Below are 21,976 nucleotides of genomic sequence, written 5' to 3'. Positions count from 1 at the left end.
CGTTTTTGCTTTTTTTGGTGTGTTTGTTGAAATTGTGTTTTTCCCCAATAAATCGTTACGTGAAAGTGTTAGTGTAAAATATAACATATACAGTGTATCTTCGTAATGTTTGTTCATATGCATAACAAATACTTAGTAAACGTGATGTTATATAAAAAACCACAAGTCCACGCTCAAATGATTCAAAGTGCATACTTGTCTATAATGTGTGCATAGACATGGTATAGACTCTGATTGAGCAATTTTGCTACAATATTTGTTGCAAAATGATAAAGTAATGGCTGACATATATAATATTATATATATAAGTAGATTGGCGAGATTTCAATATTTTACATGTAACATTGAAATCACAATAATAATGAAGATCTTCCAAACCTCTCATCTACGTATATGTAAGATTGAGTGAGAAACTAATTAAAGAGGCAGTAAAGTCCTAATGATACAATCCCTATGGTTCAAGCTTAGAATGATGTTGTCATATTAGCTACATGCCTGTCTACTTTCCAAATCTTCGTTCTTTTGTTCTACTTTGCAACATTATTATTGTGTGATGATTAAAAAGATGAATGTGTTGTTGTTGTGTGATGTGTATTATGTAGATAGTTATGTGAAAAAGTCACTGCCAGTAGTTAATAATATCAGTTTCAATGTTTAAACCCAGTGGTACCCGAGTTTTAAGATTGAAAATCCAAAAGGCCCCCCTTTTAGCCAACAAAGACTGAACATCACCTCCTCTTTGGGGTCTGGTAACGTTCTCAATAACACACCATTTAAATTAATTAGTGAGGCCTTGATGTTCAGTGATGAAGTGGGAGGCCAAAGCTGAACAGTGGACAGAATTATCAATGTTATTTAAGTGTTCCCTGATACGTTTGTGTACCTCACGTATTATTTCTTGCAGACCTGACACCAAGCAAGGTAAATAACGAATTTCATTCTGCAATTAGTGCATGTATCAATAACAAACACCTTCTGGGTAGTATGAGCTTGGAATGTCCTACATATAAGCATGTGAGAGCTGTCTCATATGATCTCGTCCCACATCTATAGTGACCTTTACAAGTTAACCAAGATGATTGATTCTTTGGTTTAGTCCAAGTCATACTCGGGGCAAACATATTACCCAGAGATTTGTTTCTTCTACTCACAAAGTGACATCCTTTTCTGATAGTATCTGCTAATTCATCATCACCCAATAAAATGGTGAGATGTTTCCTAACTATCTTACACACCTGATTAAATTCATTTGAAAATGTAGTTACAAATGTCAATTTAGCTTCCTAAGCCTTTGTGTGTTTCTTTTTAAGAAGAGTCTCTCTGTCAATAACCATGGTTTCACTAAATGCTCTTTCTATAGTGTGAAAAGGATAGCCCCTTTGTTTAAGGCATAATCTCAGGGCATTGCTTTTTTTTATAAAAAGCAGTAGAGTCGTTGCAATTTCATTTTATTCTAATGAATTGGCCTTTTGCTATGCCAAACTAACAATGGGTGGGATGTGAGCTTTTAGCATGAAGTATTGTATTAGGGGAAATTGATTTCCTAAATAGATCAGATACCACCCAGCCAGTGTTAGTATCACCGGTCAGTTGTAAATCTAAATAGGGGATGGTTATAGGTACAAAAGTACGTGTAAATTGTAAACCAAATGAATAACAATTCAGATAATCAATGAACTGAGAGATTTCACTATGAGCCCCAGACCAAACAAAAAGGAGGTCGTCGATATATCGCTTTTACATAGTAATACAACTCCTATATGGATTCTTATCTCCAAAGACATGAGACAGCTCCCACCATCCCATAAAGAGATTGGCGTTGGAGGGGGCAAACTTGGCCTCCATAGCTGTCCCACATCTCTGGAGATAGAAGTCAAAGTTAAACTCAAAATAGTTATGTTTTAGTAAAAATTCCAAAGTGCGCAACATGTAATCTCTCAAATCCAGCGAATAACTCGTAAAGTTAGTTAAAAATAATTCTACTGCTTTGTATTCCCAAATTATGTGGTATGGCTGTATACAGATCTACTACATCAACAGTAAGCCATGATTCTTGGTTAGTCCATTGAATGTCATTGATCAGACCTAGTAGATGTTTAGTATATTTTAATAGGGAAGGCAAAATAGCAACAGGAGGTTTTAACAAGGTGTCTAACCAGTTGGATACATTTTCAAATAATGAGCCGATACCAGCTACTATCGGCCTACCCTTGATGTCCACAAGGGATTTATGTACCTTAGGAAACAGATGGAAAAATCAGGGTAATGGGGGAATGTACATACAGACAGTTGAATGTATCTTTATCTATGAAGTTATGTGTCAAACCATCATCCAGTAAGTCCCTCAAAAGATGTTTAAAAAACAAAGTGGGATCAGAAACAAGTTTAATATATGCTTCTTCATCACTTAACTGTCTGATGGCTTCAGCATCATAGTCCACTTTATCCATTACTACCACATTACCACATTTATCTGCTTGACGTATCACTATATCACCTTTGGTTTGTAAATTTGTAATAGCTTTACTTTCGGAGGTGGTGAGATTAGATCTCCTGGTCTTAGTTTGTTTGGCCAAATCTCTCAGATCCTGTTCTATTTTTTATGAAACCTCTCCAAAAAAGTACCTCTAGTGTGTGTAGGATAAAAATCTGATTTAGGAAACTAATATTCACAGTTTTAGATTTTATTAAAGAGGTAGATTAACTCTCTAGCTCATAAAGGACTAGCTCATAAAGGAAAAAAAAACATCTATAGTCTCCGCAAAATTGGCACCATTAGTAATTTCTAATGGAATTCATTTGACACTCCTGTTAATATCATAATTTTTCATTGGTTCAGGATTCTGAGAAAATACATTTTTTAGGGTGAGGTTAGGAACAAAATGGTTTACATCAAGTATGGTATCAAAGAGATTAAATGTGGAAAATGGGACAAAACCTAATCCCAATTTAAGTACTTTAGTTTCAGTGTCTGTAAGAATACTGCTTGACACAATAACTACATCTAAATATTGTACTTGTTCTTCCCCCTGGTTTGTCTCAATTGATAACCTGCCTCTTTCCCCTCCTTTTGTTCCTTTTACACATCCTTTTCTTATTGCCCCCTTGTGAAAATCCTTCAGAGAATCATTTTTCCCCATACCCGAAGTACCTGATGTAGATAGTATAGATTCAGAAGAGATCTCTATAGGGTGAGGTAATTGAGAATTAGGAAATCCCTCTATTTGATATATATTTGAGGGGATGGTCTGGATGTTAGTAATTCTTGATCTGGTATTCTTTAGAATAGGTTTTGGAGTAGTATGTGAGGGTAATACCTGTAAATTACTGGTTTGATCAAGAGTTGATGCATATGTAACATATTTTGTGGATTCATACCCTGTAGAATCAAAATGTGTCTGAGAGTGGTGTTTGTCCAGTCTGGGGTGACTTAGATAGACTTCTCCATATCTTACATCCCCCTCCCTTATTGAAAAAAAAAATTATTATCAAAAGTGGGCCTAACAATATATATTACCACTAGAATAATCCTGACTATCTCTGTCAAATGTATTCAATTTAAGAGAATAAATGTCAAGCATAATCTTAGAAATAGCAGATTTAAGCAACAAGTCAAGTTTCTGATATTCTGTGTGATCTACAAGTTTATTCAAATCTTTTTGTAATTCTGATATTTTCTGTCTCTGTACCGCCAATGTTTGTGTTTTATGTTCAATTAGTAATTGCACTAGTCTCAATGAACAATCAGTTAACACTGCATTCCATCTGTTAATAAACTCAGGATCAGTGACCAAAAAAGTAGGAAACTTTTTAATTCTGAGACCTCGGGTTACCATGTTTTCAGAAAAATATTTTTTAAAAAGATGTATGTCCCACCAAGTTTTATACTCTGCTATTAGTATGTTTTCCATTTTCTGGAAAACATACTAATACTATAAGATCATAAGTTGATGATAAATAAATCTTGTAAAGAGGGACGTGAGATGTCAAAGTTACCAATAGGTTGCAGGGAAAAAAAGGAAACATTCGAATCAGAAGGCTGCATGATTACTAGCAAATATGGATAAAGAAAAATAATTGTAATAATTTCCTTTAGAACCTCTACAATAACCATCTAATGTGTATAAAAATACATGGCAAATGATAACATTCAGGAGTCAATAGTACAAACAATATATGAAGAGTGACTTTTGACTTGTAGAAAATGTCCACCTTTGGAGTGGGTGTCCAGCTTAAGGGAGAAAGGTTCAGTCGCACAACCAAAAGAATTAGCTGCACTTCAGAGACCAGAAGGAGAAATATTCACAACAAGTAATGCAGACAATGTAAAATGGACTGGTATAATAAGCCTATTTATACAGCTATCAAATGTTCACAATATGTGATCCAGCTGTCCCAAAAGCATAGTCCACAGTATATGTGTTAATTCTTGAAAATGATTTCCTATTTGTCATGATACAATTGATCGTGATTTATACTTGATGTAATGTAATTTCCTAAATGATTTTTACCTTCTACTGATGTTCACAAATATAAAACACATAACTACAGTGCCAAATAGTATATTTCATGATCTATTTGTCATTGGGGGACCTACGCAAGAATTTATGAATTAGTGCAAACCATAGGCCGCCCGTATTATGAGTTAAAAAATAGAAAATAATTGTGTGCATTACGGAAAGAGGCCGATTGCGTGCACAAGCACGTATTCCCCTTAGAAGTCAATGGAGGAGATATGTAGATAATTATGTATGCATGTGATGATATTTGTACAGAGATCTAGCTAAATGAGTGTATGTTAATATATGGCTATGTGAGTCAATGTAAAATGGCTTTGTGTGCATTTTTTTTCTAACACCTGAGATCTCGTATCTTTGATAAGTTATAATTTTTTTTTAAATATTTTATTAGAAATGAATTTATTGTACAGTGTTTGTATGAGTCTAAGTGTACTTTGTATAATATTTTTGAAGTGATTAGTGAAGGGTTTTGGTTGCGATATAAATAACTACTGGTCTTGGATAGTGTTATGGATTTGTGCGTAAATTGGGATTTTTGTTGCGCTATGGAGGTTTTTTCAAACTTGTAATGACTGTGTTATGGAAATTGATGCGTTATGGGCCATAACGCTACAATCTGAGTCATAACGCGCAACTTGTATTCTAGACGGATTTTTTGCAATGGAGGGTTCTCAGAATCCCTTTAATGTAGGGGTAGTTTTGCAACATGTTTATTATTATAAGGCTTTTTTATCTTATGGCTTCTGAAAAACAGACTTTATGGCCATTACTTTTTTACAGAAAGAGCAGTTAGGCTGCAGAAACCCACAATGCACCCTCACAAAAACAACAACCACCCTGATATGGCCACAAACACTGGGTCATTGCAAGAATCAAGAGATTCCTTATAGGGATTCCCCACAGCTTTTATTTTATTGGGAAGCTATATTTGATCCAATAGCATTATTTACTTGTTTTACAATCATTTTAGACTTAAGATTCTATAAAAAAAGAACTGGCAAAATATTCTAAAGTTTATCACAGTAGAAATATATCCTGTTATGTTTCAATTCACAGAGAAGCACATTATTCTCAAACAAATTAAAGATTTAAGTATGTGCCAAGAAAGATTCAAATGGAATCACATTTTTAAATATTGATACACATTTTAAGGGTGTTTTAAGCAGACCAGTATTTTCAAAGAAGCAAATTAGAAAATGCTATAAATAATGCAACTTTAACTAAAGGGTTATTATAAAATGGATTTTAAAATTAAAATAAAATAATATATGTATATAATGTATATTCGTATATACAAAACACACTCACACACATATGTATATATATATATATATATATATATATATATATATATATATATATATATATATATATATACTGTATATATATAATTATATTTGCTAGTTTCAAGCAGATTTTGGATTTATTTTATTGTTAGTAAAACTGTACACACTAGCATTAAGTCATGCTCATCATCATCATGTTTATATTTTTTTAGGTGAGATGTGGCAGTTTAGACCAACTCAGTACAAACATTTATTTGACGTGACTTTGTAAAATCCAATGCCACATACCAAACTGTCAGAATACATCACAGATTGCAGTAATACAACTTTAAGTTTGAGGAAACATGAATAAGTATCTTAAAAATGAGCTGTATCTTTGGGGGTCTATTTTCCAAGGTACATATTAAAATGCAATTAGGGAAAGTGGTTGATCAAAATATTTTGCTTTTTCTGAACCTTGACTGGTGCTCCGTTACCATATGAAGACAGATGCCTGCAGACCAGGAAAAACAGCTCTTGGATGTCATTTGACAAACAAGACTGCATGGGCTGCCTGAAGATTAGACGTATATATTATATGCCATGCAGCACAATGGGCTATGTACCACATGGTGTATATATACATCCTATTGGGACAGAGGGTTAATCTCACATGTTTGTAATTAAAAAATGAAAAGCAATTTCTGGGGTATAGCAATTACATTACATGTTGAAGGGCCTAGCAAAAGCTAGAGAAGATTTTAGAGCGTCTGAAGCTTTCATTCAAGAGGAAAAGTTGTTACATTCAACTTGTAATATAAACCCAAGAAAAGAAACTCTATTTCTTAAGGTCTTAACCCCCTATTACGTCCTACGTAGTGTAGCATAACCTGAATGAATAAGACAACACACCATGTTGGGAGAGAACGACCGGTCACGGTCACGTTTATTGAAATAAACGGATAACTAGTGCCTAAGGTGTTATCCAATTATCTTAGGCACTTTAACTCTTAATACCAAACTTGGCAACAAGTTCGTAACACAACGTTGGCGGCATCTTTCCCTAACCTAGCCCCTTTAAGCAGATGGTCAAGGCCCCTTTCGGTGTTTGCAGCGTGACACCCGGCTGTTCACGCCCAATGGCACTGAGAGAGAGCTGTGATGGTTTAGAGGTATTCGGTCTTATTCGCAAGAGAGAGGACCCCCTGGCGGGCGTAACCCCTCCCCAATTTTAGACCATCACTCTTCCCTCTCGGTGCCCGCTCCCCAGGGCCCTGACCACCCGCCACAAGAGCCAACCGACAGGCACCTATAAATAGCATAACATGTCAAAAAACTGTACAAATAACTTCAATAACAATTAACAATCAAAACTTTTTTTTTTTTTTTTTGCAAAACTAAATTACTCTTAACAAAGCACACCTAATGTCTTTTAGGAGTATGTCCAACCCAACATCCGTCAGGTGTACCCCATCGGGTCGAAACAGGTCCTTTTTGTCGGCCGTTATTCCATCGTGACGAATCACGAAGCCCCCCAGGGCTGTGACCGCTCTCCCCAACTCTCTATTGACCTTCTTTCGCACGTTATAAGCCGCTTTCTGGGTCACAATGTGCCTCCAATGCAGCCGAGCAACCACATTTGACCACCCTATTTTGACCTCCTTCAATCACGTATGAACCCACTTAATATCGGCTGTCATCCTTTTAATAAGGTCCAAAGCCAGCGGAGCCTGGTGGAGCCAAGAAATGGCTGCATAAGTGAGGAGCTCCGGGCAGTACAAAGTTTGCAAAGGCTTGCAGGATACCAAGGAGAGAGTTGGAGAAGTTGTGAGGCACCAAAATAAAAACCGGAATGAAGGAGTCACCTAATGTGCATAAGAGGGGGCAGAAGTGAACGGCAACGCTTAACTACAGAAGCGTGTTAGAAGGAGACGCACAGTGTGGGGTGCCGAAAGTAATGTCGACAGACCACGTGGAGCGACAGAAGGCGCTGTAAGACAGTTAAGAGGTAAAGCAGAGGGGGAAAAAAATGCAGTAAGGGCATTGATAGCCTTGAGCAACCAGCAACTTGAAAATGTGAGATCTTCTACACATAAAGCGCAAATATAAAAGTAAAAGTGATGCCATTGTAATGGGAGGGGACACGCAGGAGAACGGCATTAAGTGTCATGCCCCAGCACGCACACAAGCAGATTATTAGCAGCCTCAGACAACACCACATTTGTATGCTGACTTTGTAAGATGAAAGGGAGCAGAAAGAGTGGTAGGGGCTGAGTAGAAAAATATGTATGCAATACATAGGGGTTATTAAGTTGTGGACTTTTATCATCTAAACCCCATAAGTAAAAACGGAAGGTACCTGAGGAGTATGTATTATCAGAGACAGTTCTAAAACAAAAAGCACGAAGCTTGGAAGACAAGAATATAGGGTATTAACGGAATAAAAGATACTACAAGTGGAATCAAATAATAATAAAAAAAAAACAAGAAGGGTGACCTTACTAACGGAGGGGACATATCAATATGGCGGCTAAAAGGAATACAAAGGCCACGCCGTTAGGTAAGCAAACTACAGCTCCCATATTCTTTAAAGCAGGAAGAGGGGAGAGATCCCCAGAGCAACTCTCACCAAGCTCTGATGGGGGACAGGATGATACAATAGGGGTCGCATCAGAAACGCATACTCAAGCCCCTCTAACGAGAGCAGACTTAGAGCATCTGGTGTCAAAACAGGACATTTCCAGTAATTTCTCAAAATTACTGGAGAAAATGGAATTATTACAAAACACAGTTACTAGTAGCCTGAATGATTTTAAACATGAGATGGGAGAACTTGGGTCCAGAATTAATTCTCTCGAGGAGAATGGAGATGTGTTGGCAGAAGGCCTAAATGAAATTGTAAAGCAGTCAAATGCCCACCGACAAGACATAGAAGAGATCTATGATAAGTTAGAAGATTTAGAGAATAGAAGTCGCCGCAACAATATAAGATTAAAGGGCGTTCCAGAATCGGCGACTCCCAAAGAATTGAACACGTATCTGACCACCTTGTTCCATGGTATAACGGGTAATGAGGACGAGAATAAGTTTCAGATGGAAAGAGCTCATAGAGCATTACGGCCTAAACCTAAAGGTGAGGAGCCACCGCGAGATATAATTATCAAAATGCTCAAATACCAAGAAAAGGAAGAAATTTTGACTGCAGCAAGGAGAAATCCTACATTTAAACATCAGGGAAATGTGGTGCAGTTTTTCCAGGACTTATGTCTAAGGACTTTGCAGAGGAGGGGCGCACTTAGGCCCCTTACCTCGCAATTAAGGAAGGCCCAAATACCATACAGATGGGCCTTCCCATTTGCTTTGCATATAACTTGGAAGAATAAATTGATGTCCATCAAAGAGCCGGAGGAAATGGCTGATATATGCAGAAAAATGAAATTAGATATTCCAGATCTCCCTCAACAACACGCTGCAGCAAGAAAAGAGGAGAGGGATAGACCTCCTTTTCAGAGAAAATGGACCAAAATGCCGGAAAAAAAACTGAAAACTTGAATCTCTTGAGAGCACCTTCAGGGAGAAATTGAGGGAGAGAAGAAGACTGCGATTCAGGAGAAGACGGGGGTATCTCGACCCCCCTTGTTTCTTCCTTTCTTTTCTCTTCTTTGTGTTTGGAGGGTTGATGGTCTTTCACACCTAGGAGGACGATTGTTAGAAATCCTAGGACATTGCCAGTCATCAGACAGATGAGTATAATTTTTTTTTTGTTGATCAAAATATTAAGTTTTGTGTATTAAACAATAATGATAGGATTGATGTTTGTTTTATCGTGCCCTTACTGCACTTTAAAAATCTGGAGCACACTTTATAGACAGTTGCAAATGAACTGGTTACACACGGAGTGGAGAGACATTATAAAAGACAATAATTTAAAGCATTGTGTGTTGAAATCACTAGTAGCCTCTAAAGACTTTGGTGGCCGCCAATGTGCTTCTAGTAGGAGGGGACCAAACATATGTTACACAGGTTAAATGTTTTGCCCCATATAATCTGAGGAAATTTTAGTTGACAAAAATGCTAGCCTTACATGTTAATAAGTATGGTTTTAAAAACATTGTATTTGTACTGCCTGTTTAGGTAACTATAATGTACTATGTTGGTATTAATGGGAATGTTACTGTTTATTTGTTATGGTTGGGGGTGTTAATGAGAGTTTGTTACCAGGGGGTGCCATTTAGGAAAAGAGGGGAGATAGGGAAGGTGAGGAAAACAAGATATGCAGCTAGAATAGGGACAGAGGAGGAGGGACAGGGCTCTTTCTATACACTAGACATTTATGCAAAAGCAAAGATTGGAAGATGGGGAGGAAGGGAGTTACAGAGTGACAATGGCGAATAATTTGGTGATCCTCTCGCATAATGCGAGAGGTCTAAATACAGACGTTAAAAGAAAGACAGCCATGTCACAGTACCTGAAAGCTAAAGCTAGGATAATTTTTTTACAAGAGACACATTTTATAAAATCAAATATCCCCAAATTTTGGTCGCATCATTTTCCAAACCATTTTCATGCTACTGCAGATACCAAAAAAAGGGGGGTATCAATCTTGATACACAGAGCATTAGATTTTGAATTAGATAAGGTGATCAGAGACAATGAAGGGCGCTATGTAGTAGTTCAGGGATCAATACAGGGTACGAAGGTGACACTATGCAATGTGTACGCTCCAAATGCATCGCAGAACCTATTTTTCACGAAGCTCTCTGCAATGCTTACACAATGGTCACTGACCTGATTAATATTAGCTGGGGACTTCAATGTTAATATGTCATCTTTTGGGGGATCAGAGGTAATAAAAATATCTAACAAACAACACCGACACAATAGTGTAGTTAAATCAATTCGGGGGTCACTGGAGGAACAGGGACTGGTGGACTCTTGGGAGGCATTAGGTAACTCAACGCATGACTTCACCTTTTACTCCCCAGCCCATAAGACATAAACGACACTCGATTACATATTCGTTAGTCAAATTTTTGTACCAAACTTGGTGACTTCACAAATTCAAACATGTGTGTGGTCTGACCACTCCATTATATATCTGGAGGTTACGGGTTTGATACACTTCTCTAGGCAAAGATCATGGACATATAATCCGACCCTACTAAAAGACCCTGAGATATTTAATAGGATACAAAGGGCACTGGCTTAATATTGGGAAATAAACGAAAGGTCAGTTGACAACCTGCTAGTGGCATGGACAGCTCATAAGGCAGTAATGAGGGGACTGCTGATTAAGGAGAAGGCATTACAGACCAAGAAAATGACAGCACTGGCTACAACATTAGTGAGGGAGGTAGAACATTTGGAGACAGAACACCAACGTACATTATCGAAAAAGGTATACAAGAATCTGGTCTTAAAAAGAAAGGAATTAGCCACATTGTTAAATGATAAGTCCAGATTGTTGAGTGTTAAAATTCACTATTCTCACTTTGACACACAAGTATTTATTCATAGTGATTAAGTGATATTTTTATATAGTGTTAACACAGGATTTATTTATCTCACTTTTTTGTATTTTCCATTCAATTAATTTATTTATATAAATTGCACAAACACCGAGTAGTATTGCACTTTACAAAATAATGACACAATGGTAAGATTTTTATATCACTAAAATAATTCACATAACACCACATATAATCACAGTCAATTATTATTTATTAATCCAATTCCTAGTATACACATTTTTTCATTTTTTTTTTTATTTCACGGATTATATACATCCTTTAGGTTATTAGCATAATTTCTACTTTATGTAATTTTTCATCAATGGTCTTCACCAGCTGTACAGCATTCACCTGTTCTTTATATACATTCTTCTTTTCTTTTTTTTTTTTTTTTCTCCCCCTCCTTTCGTATCAGAAGTCAAGCCAGCATCTCAGTAAGTATAATTTTTCAATCCAATCTGGTATACCTTTAATATCTAAGGAAAGTGCGATTGTTCACACTATTTTTAAAAAATATAAACTCAGTGTTTGCCAAAATACATAATGTTACATAGTTTATCCAGTAATTGCAACTATGTTTCCTTACCGCTATTCATCTGACAAAGATATTCCACGTCACTAAGGAAGATTGACATGTACTCTAACCAATAGGCAATTCAATCTATAGCCCAATCAGGACTCAGAGCCAAGTACAACATACGGGTATATAACACCGGATGTTAGTCGGCCCGCGTAACCCCTCTGAGGAAGCGTTAGTGAAACGCCGCGTCAGGGGTCTCCTTTTAACCAGCCTCACTCGTTGTTAAAATATAAGAATACCAGCATGCTTAATTAATAATACTAATACAAGACTTAGCCGCTTTAGCTCTGAATAGGCTCTTATGCCAGATATATGTATTTACGCTGAATACTTAAACTGAGTTTAGCCAAACATAGCACAAACAATCTAGCTTCGGTCCGGTGGTTGGTACTGTGCAATAGAGAGATAGGTTCTCTTTATCTCTAAGTTGATTTGTGTTACAGCCTTAGGAGGTATTATAATACTAATAACAGTTAGCACTTGCTAACATATACGAAACAAAGAACTAGCCTCTAACTAGAGCTTAGACTTAACTAAGCTATATAACGCTCTATATATATTTTTTATTAATCTTATATTATAAGCTACAATTCACTAGCCCTTTACTTGGTGGAACAATACAATCCAGGGGGCAGTAATAATTTTATAAGCTGGAAATATAATAGATTAAGATTTGTAACAAAAAACTGATTAACTCGAATATACTTGAGAAGGCTATTCTTTGTATACCCTGCAGTATTAAGAATACCGCCCTAGGAATTATTTATCAAGTATTAAAAGCATTATCACCATAACCAGAGATATTCAATGGAGAAAATCAGCCACATTAAAACACATTATATTTAGTCATCACACTATTCCATGATTTATCCACCACAGTGTGTGGTTCAAATAAACTATCTGGATTAGTAATTTAAAAACGTTATTGGTTTGGTATAGGCTGTCACCTCCATAGGTGCACAATAGATTGGTGGTACCTAAATATATCAGAAGTTTTAGATTGTTATATTACAAGTAGGTATTTACTGAGCTTAAGCATATATCTATTAATAAAATATAGATTTCTATATAGATGGGCACAATAATTTGGGTACTATTAAAGAGCCAATAAATACCAAAGAGGATTCTGTGATAAAGTATGACTCTTTAGTACACTGCTCATCTGAAATCTATTGCTACAAGCTATACTAAGATCAGTTACAATTTTCTTAAATTAAGAGCATATGCTGTTAATTCAACTAACACAGTGAGAGTGTTTTTAATTTTTGAGGGCAGCATCACCATCCACAAAAGCTGTCTTTTTAAAAGATACTAATAAAGGTTATTTTTTATACACAAAAATATTCTTGTTCTTGACGTCACAGTAACCTATAATTCATAACTTAAAATGATATTATCCCAGTGTATATAAGCATCCCTTTTTTTGGGTGACTAACCTGCTTACTCAGCAAGGGTAGTCACAAACTGTACTATATTGTATCCTATATGCTTACGCACTGCTCCTTGAGTGTTGAATAATAAAAATTGACATATTACATTTATAATATTGCATAACACCCCAGTAGTAATATTATACATTCTATCATTATAATTAGGTTCCAACTCTCTTCTCTCAGTACATGTTATTGTATACCTAGTTTCATTACTAGGATTTCTAGACGAACATATTACTGTGACCCAACAAAATGAGCTTACAAAACGACTTATTAGCAAGACAACAAAAAAGACTACAAGATTTGAACTCTATGTTTAAGATTTCCACTGAGTCACCTCAAAATGTAGCAGAGGATCAGATTAATTAGTTATTATACCAATCACACAAAACTTTATATAAGCATACAAAGAGATGGTGGAACTTACACTTTTTTCAGAAATACCAACAGGATAAAATGATCCCTAGAGGATTGCGTATTAAAATGTTCCCAGGGTATGAGCTAAAAAAACCTGATCATACAGAAAGATGGGAAAAGGCCTTAACAACATGCTCACTAACATTAATGCAAATCCTAATAGAAGCAGATCAAGATGATGTTGCTTCTTTGGAAGTAGAAATACAAAAACATAATGATAGTTTGAAAAGCTTTGAAAATTTGGAGAAATTTACAAACCTCTACAAACAATATCAATCAGAGCTAGACAAATTAGAAATAGAACTTATACAGACAAAGAAACAAAAGTACCAGAGAGATCAACAAGACTACTTAAACAAAAGAGTTTATAAGTGGCAAAAAAGGTACAATACTCGCTCTCACAATATCAGACAACGTCAATATATATCACAACAAAATGAAAGTGACATTGAAATCTCTGAGTCTGACACTTCCATAGAAAGCACCAGTGGGGACATTACCATCCAACCAAGAACCTACACAAGATCACTAACACAAGCTTTAATACATAGTGAGCCAATATCCCCTTCAACATCTGAGGGCGCCTCCTCTTCTTTTTTAGGTATAACCACAGGCAGGCAACATACAATACCTGGCAGCAAAGTACCACAAGAATCGAGGCCAAACAAGCGCAAACCACAGACTACTCCCCAAAGGGAGACAAGAAGGAGACAGCCAAGTCCCTTCTCAAAGATCAGAATGGGAACTTAAAAGTTGTAAATCTAACAAGTCATATTTTAGACAAACACCACATCTCAGTGTTATCTAAGGGTCTTAGTTTCTGCCCTACTAATAAATTAAACAAATTTGAAGTAGTAAAAGATGTTAATCTGTATACAAGAAAATTGTTGCTAAAGAAATTATATGCCAAAAAAGAACTGGGAGAAGATTGGACTATTACAGACCAATCAGCACTACAGGATCTACAAGACCTTTTGGAGGAAAATATGGGTAATACACCTCCAGATATTAACTGGAGGCAGCAAATCAAAAATAAATCCAAATATATTCCTCCAAACAACTTATCACCTCAAATTCAAGTATTTCAGGAAATAGTATGTGCAGAAATTGAAAAATTACCGGTGTATAAAACCAATTCCAATCTGTCAAAACAAGAACAATCAGCACTGAAAGACATTAATACATGGCATGATACCATCATAAAATCATCGGATAAAGGTGGTAATATAGTCCTATGGGATAGAAACATGTATCTTGAAGAAGCCACCAAACAACTGGATAATGATCAATGTTACAAAAAACTACTAGGTAATCCAACTTATATGTACAGTGAGAAATATAATAAAATCATAGAAAAGGCCTATAAGGACCAAATTATCAATGCTACAGAAAAACAGTTTTTATCTCAATCACACCCAACTACTGCAACATTCTATTTAATTCCTAAAATACATAAAGACATTCATAAACCTCCAGGCCGTCCCATTGTGTCAGGCAATGGTAGTCTCACTGAAAAACCCAGTCAATATATTGATCAGAGACTCAGGGAATATCTATATACCTTACCTTCATATGTAAAAGATACGATGGAAGAGCTTCAAAAATTGAACAACATGATATTAACACCAAACTCTTTTATTGTTACAGCAGACGTTGAGTCACTGTATACAAATATTAAACATCACTTAGGAGAACAAGCTATCTCCCATTTTCTAGGGACTAATGTTACAGATAATCATGACCATAACCAATTCATTAAAGATCTATTACACTTCGTGCTACATCACAATTATTTCACATTCAAAGATAGATTCTATTTGCAAACATAGGGTACCGCCATGGGCACAGCATGTGCACCCACATATGCTAATCTGTTTTTGGGGTGGTGGGAGAACTTAACAGTTTTTACGTGTGACAATGACAAATATATGCAGCACATTCCTTGTTGGATGCGCTACATAGATGACATCCTGTTCATCTGGGAAGGCCCAGAATGTGAATTGATGGAATTTATGAATATTTTGAATAACAACAAGCTGAATATAAAACTCACTTATGAGTACAGTCAGCAAATGGTAAACTTCCTAGATTTACAAATACTAGTAGATCCACAAGGAACAGTAAGCACGACCATATACAGGAAAAAAACTGCCACCAATACCTTACTACATCACACAAGTGCCCATGCACCTTGCACCCTGAAAGCCATTCCCAAAGGGGAATTTATTAGGTTGCATAGAAACTGTTCTGACCTTGGTACATTCAGGCAAGAAGCAACTAAATTATCAAATGGACTCCAGGATCGGGGCTATAGTAAACGTTCCATCAAAAAAGCAAAAACGTTAGCTATATGTACAGATCGCCAAGCTTTATTACAACCAAGGCAAAAAAAGACTGATAACAAACCTAGACTGATAACATCATATAACCCACAGATCAAACAAATAACCAAAATTATGAATGAACATTGGCATATACTACAAAATGATCCTCTACTCTCAAGTCAGATTGGGGACAGAGTATCCATAGGTTATAAAAGACCCAGAAATCTGAAAGATACTCTAGTTTCAAGCCATTACACTCACATGCCAAAGAGAGCATATCAATCCAAAGGCATGTTCCCATGTGGAACATGCAGTACATGCCCTAAAGTGTGGAAAATAAAGGGAATAACTGATAAATATGCAAACCAACACGTATTATCAGCACATTTCTACTGCACCACAGCAGGAGTTGTGTATGTCCTCCAGTGTCCATGTAAACTATCCTATGTTGGGATGACGACACGTCAGGCCAGAACTAGAATAATGGAACACAGTAGAAACATAAAAAATGCTCAAAAAGACCTGGAAAAAAACAGACAGATAATCAGTGTGGCCAAACACTTTTATCATAAACACAACAGTAATGATTCCCTACTCAAATTCTCAGTATTACAAAAGGCCACCCTTGGAATAACAGGAGGGAACTTAGAGCAAACACTGTTGAAAATGGAGTGTAGATGGATACACTTACTAAATAGTGTAAAACCATATGGACTTAATGATCATAACAATTATCATGTATATTTGTAAATCAGTCCTAGTATCCTACACAACAAAATCATATTAACATATTAGGTTAAAACACATAATGTTTTAATAAAAACAATACAAATAATTTATTTCAACTACTAGGGGATATATAATCTATTTCCCACATTCAATATATCGCTCCTGATTATAGATGTAAAATGTATTCTAAGCAACCTAAACTGTAAGTCACTACAATACCAGATTTTTACTCAAAAACATTTTTTAACATATTCTATTCTTGTTTTTCGGTCAAAGAGATTTCCACACTGGTTTTTCAGGTTATTTTCACGTATGAAAACGTATGCACAATTTTAGCCACATTGTACATATTTTTTATTCATGCACTTAAGTTTACTTAACCCAGTAATATATACTCAGGTAGCATAATATCTGGATGCATATAAGTCCAGATTGTTGAGTGTTAAAATTCACTATTCTCACTTTGACACACAAGTATTTATTCATAGTGATTAAGTGATATTTTTATATAGTGTTAACACAGGATTTATTTATCTCACTTTTTTGTATTTTCCATTCAATTAATTTATTTATATAAATTGCACAAACACCGAGTAGTATTGCACTTTACAAAATAATGACACAATGGTAAGATTTTTATATCACTAAAATAATTCACATAACACCACATATAATCACAGTCAATTATTATTTATTAATCCAATTCATAGTATACACATTTTTTCATTTTTTTTTTTTTTTTATTTCACGGATTATATACATCCTTTAGGTTATTAATATAATTTCTACTTTATGTAATTTTTCATCAATGGTCTTCACCAGCTGTACAGCATTCACCTGTTCTTTATATACATTCTTCTTTTCTTCTTTTCTTTTTTTTTTTTTTTCTCCCCCTCCTTTCGTATCAGAAGTCAAGCCAGCATCTCAGTAAATATAATTTTTCAATCCAATCTGGTATACCTTTAATATCTAAGGAAAGTGCGATTGTTCACACTATTTTAAAAAAATATAAACTCAGTGTTTGCCTAAATACATAATGTTATATAGTTTATCCAGTAATTGCAACTATGTTTCCTTACCGCTATACATCTGACAAAGATATTCCACGTCACTAAGGAAGATTGACATGTACTCTAACCAATAGGCAATTCAATCTATAGCCCAATCAGGACTCAGAGCCAAGTACAACATACGGGTATATAACACCGGATGTTAGTCGGCCCGCGTAACCCCTCTGAGGAAGCGTTAGTGAAACGCCGCGTCAGGGGTCTCCTTTTAACCAGCCTCACTCGTTGTTAAAATATAAGAATACCAGCATGCTTAATTAATAATACTAATACAAGACTTAGCCGCTTTAGCTCTGAATAGGCTCTTATGCCAGATATATGTATTTACGCTGAATACTTAAACTGAGTTTAGCCAAACATAGCACAAACAATCTAGCTTCGGTCCGGTGGTTGGTACTGTGCAATAGAGAGATAGGTTCTCTTTATCTCTAAGTTGATTTGTGTTACAGCCTTAGGAGGTATTATAATACTAATAACAGTTAGCACTTGCTAACATATACGAAACAAAGAACTAGCCTCTAACTAGAGCTTAGACTTAACTAAGCTATATAACGCTCTATATATATTTTTTATTAAACTTATATTATAAGCTACAATTCACTAGCCCTTTACTTGGTGGAACAATACAATCCAGGGGGCAGTAATAATTTTATAAGCTGGAAATATAATAGATTAAGATTTGTAACAAAAAACTGATTAACTCGAATATACTTGAGAAGGCTATTCTTTGTATACCCTGCAGTATTAAGAATACCGCCCTAGGAATTATTTATCAAGTATTAAAAGCATTATCACCATAACCAGAGATATTCAATGGAGAAAATCAGCCACATTAAAACACATTATATTTAGTCATCACACTATTCCATGATTTATCCACCACAGTGTGTGGTTCAAATAAACTATCTGGATTAGTAATTTAAAAACTTTATTGGTTTGGTATAGGCTGTCACCTCCATAGGTGCACAATAGATTGGTGGTACCTAAATATATCAGAAGTTTTAGATTGTTATATTACAAGTAGGTATTTACTGAGCTTAAGCATATATCTATTAATAAAATATAGATTTCTATATAGATGGGCACAATAATTTGGGTACTATTAAAGAGCCAATAAATACCAAAGAGGATTCTGTGATAAAGTATGACTCTTTAGTACACTGCTCATCTGAAATCTATTGCTACAAGCTATACTAAGATCAGTTACAATTTTCTTAAATTAAGAGCATATGCTGTTAATTCAACTAACACAGTGAGAGTGTTTTTAATTTTTGAGGGCAGCATCACCATCCACAAAAGCTGTCTTTTTAAAAGATACTAATAAAGGTTATTTTTTATACACAAAAATATTCTTGTTCTTGACGTCACAGTAACCTATAATTCATAACTTAAAATGATATTATCCCAGTGTATATAAGCATCCCTTTTTTTGGGTGACTAACCTGCTTACTCAGCAAGGGTAGTCACAAACTGTACTATATTGTATCCTATATGCTTACGCACTGCTCCTTGAGTGTTGAATAATAAAAATTGACATATTACATTTATAATATTGCATAACACCCAAGTAGTAATATTATACATTCTATCATTATAATTAGGTTCCAACTCTCTTCTCTCAGTACACATTGTTAAATGATGTATCAGTTAGAGCGGCTATGAGGCTAAAAGCCCACTACTTTGTGTTTGCAAACAAACCGGACTGTTATCTAGCGCATAAACTGAGGGAGAGGAATAAGTTCTTCTCAATACCCAAGTTAGTCACGTCAAGAGGGGGGATGACAACAAACCCACAAGAAATAGCTGATAGTTTTGCTCAATATTATGAACATTTATATGATGGGAACAAAGTTAAGGGAGACAACATAGAAACCAAGATAAAGACATTTCTAGACAGAGCCAATTTAAAAACTATATTGGAGGCGGATTTAGAGAATTTGAATTCCAAGATTACCATAGGTGAAGTAGTGGGAGTAATTAAAGAGTTAAAAGTAGGTAAGGCGGCAGGCCCGGATGGGTTGGTAGGTGAATACTATAAGGTATTTAAAAAAGAACTGTTGCCCCACTTAACAAACGTATGTAATGGAATCTTGGAGGGTAGGAGTATGCCTGGGGAGATGCTTCGAGCAAAGATAATTGTAATACCCAAAAGTGGGAAGAATGTAAAATTGTGCCAGAATTATAGGCCTATCTCCCTACTAAATCATGATATTAAAATTTTCGCCAAGATAATGGCTAACAGATTGAAAAGGATTTTGCCTGCGTTGATTCACCAAGATCAGGTGGGTTTTGTCCAAGATAGGGAAGCGCCAGATAATGTTAGAAGAACGCTTACTTTGCTAGATTATTTGAAGGCAACGGAAACTCCAGCTCTACTCCTGTCACTAGACGCGGAAAAAGTGTTTGACAGGGTAGACTGGAAGTTCATGTTTCAGGTCCTGACGGGCATGGGCTTCAAGGGGGCATTTATGCAAGCATTGGGAAGTATCTATTCAAATCCGACGGCGGTGGTGGGGGCAGCGGGATATTTATCAAGACACATAGAAATCAGGAATGGGACACGGCAAGGTTGTCCGTTGTTGCCGTTGATATTTGCAATCTGCATAGAGCCGCTAGCGGCGAGCATCAGGAATGTGAGGGAAATTGCGGGAGTGCAGATAAGAGCCTCTGAGTATAAAGCGATGTTATTTGCGGATGACGTCTTACTAACTATCACTAAGCCACTAAGCTCTTTATCATATTTATATAAGGTGTTAGAAGAATACTCGGAAGTTTCGGGATACAAAATAAATTCCGACAAATGCGAGGCACTTGCGATTAATCTACCTCCACATGCCAAGAAAACAATTGAATTCAATTTTGCACTCACCTGGGCGAATAGTCATATCACATATTTGGGGGTCAAGATAGGGGATAATGTGCCAGATTTATATAAATTAAATTACATCCCAATAATTAATTCGATCAGAACCGATCTACAGAAATGGAGAAAATGTAATTTTTCATGGTATGGTAGACTGATGTCCATAAAAATGAATGTGCTCCCGAGACTCATGTATATGTTTAGGGCTGTACCAATTAGCATACCTTTGCCAGACCTGGTAGCATTACAAGCTGAGGTGCAGAAATTTTTGAGAGGGGATGGAAGACCGAGAATAGCCTCTAAGTTGTTAACACAGCACAGACGAGAGGGGGGAGTGGGAGCTCCAAACTTAGTAGAATACTATCAAGCCGCTAGGTTGGCACAGACAGTTATATTGGGAAAACAATCCAACGAATTGGTGTGGCTGCAGGTAGAGGCGGAGATAATGGGTAGCTCAAGAGCAGCAGATATTTTATGGGATCCTGAGAGACGTATGAAGTCGAGGGAATATAGGTCACCTATAACATTAGAGGCAGTAAAGATGTGGGAGAAAATTACGACAAAGATGGGTATGGGTGGAAATGAATCTATTCTGAGACCAGTTAGATTTTTACTTCCAAAGGATTTAAGGAAAGCAGTAGACAAATGGGCAAACAAGGGGTTGTACAGGGTTGCAGATTTTCTGACAGGTACTAAAATGCTTACGTTTAACTCGATTAGAGACCAAATACACCCAGAAAAGTTACATTGGTTTATGTATTTACAAATTAGCTCAGCCATAGCAACATACATGTCCCATAAACAAAACCTACAGCTAACAGAACTGGAGAGAATGATAATGAGTCCCAATAGAGGGAAAAAATTGATTTCTAGGATATATGTCTTAATTCAAAAGGCTAATCGTAAAACCAAATTAATAATAACAGAAAAATGGGAAAGAGATACAATGGACCAGTGGGAGGCGGAGGAGTGGAATGAATTGATGTTGAACTCTTATAGAGGACTGATTAGCGCAGACATGAGGGAAAATTGTATAAAAATTATGTTTAGATGGTACTTGACACCAGAGAGGACTGGTCACTTTTCCACAGGATTGAATGGTGAGTGTTATAGGGGATATAAAGAAAGGGGCACATATAAACATATGTGGTGGGAATGTCAGGAAGTTCAACCTCTGTGGGGGAAACTAAACGACCTAATAAGCAAAATGTTGGAGGAGAGAGTGAATCTCACCATGACATTGGCTTTATTACAGGGAAAGGTAGAGC

This window comes from Bombina bombina, chromosome 3, assembly GCF_027579735.1.
Source record: "Bombina bombina isolate aBomBom1 chromosome 3, aBomBom1.pri, whole genome shotgun sequence".
Taxonomy (NCBI): Eukaryota; Metazoa; Chordata; class Amphibia; order Anura; family Bombinatoridae; genus Bombina; species Bombina bombina.
The sequence above is the reverse complement of the archived record's forward strand: the minus strand, read 5'-3'. Positions refer to the sequence as shown.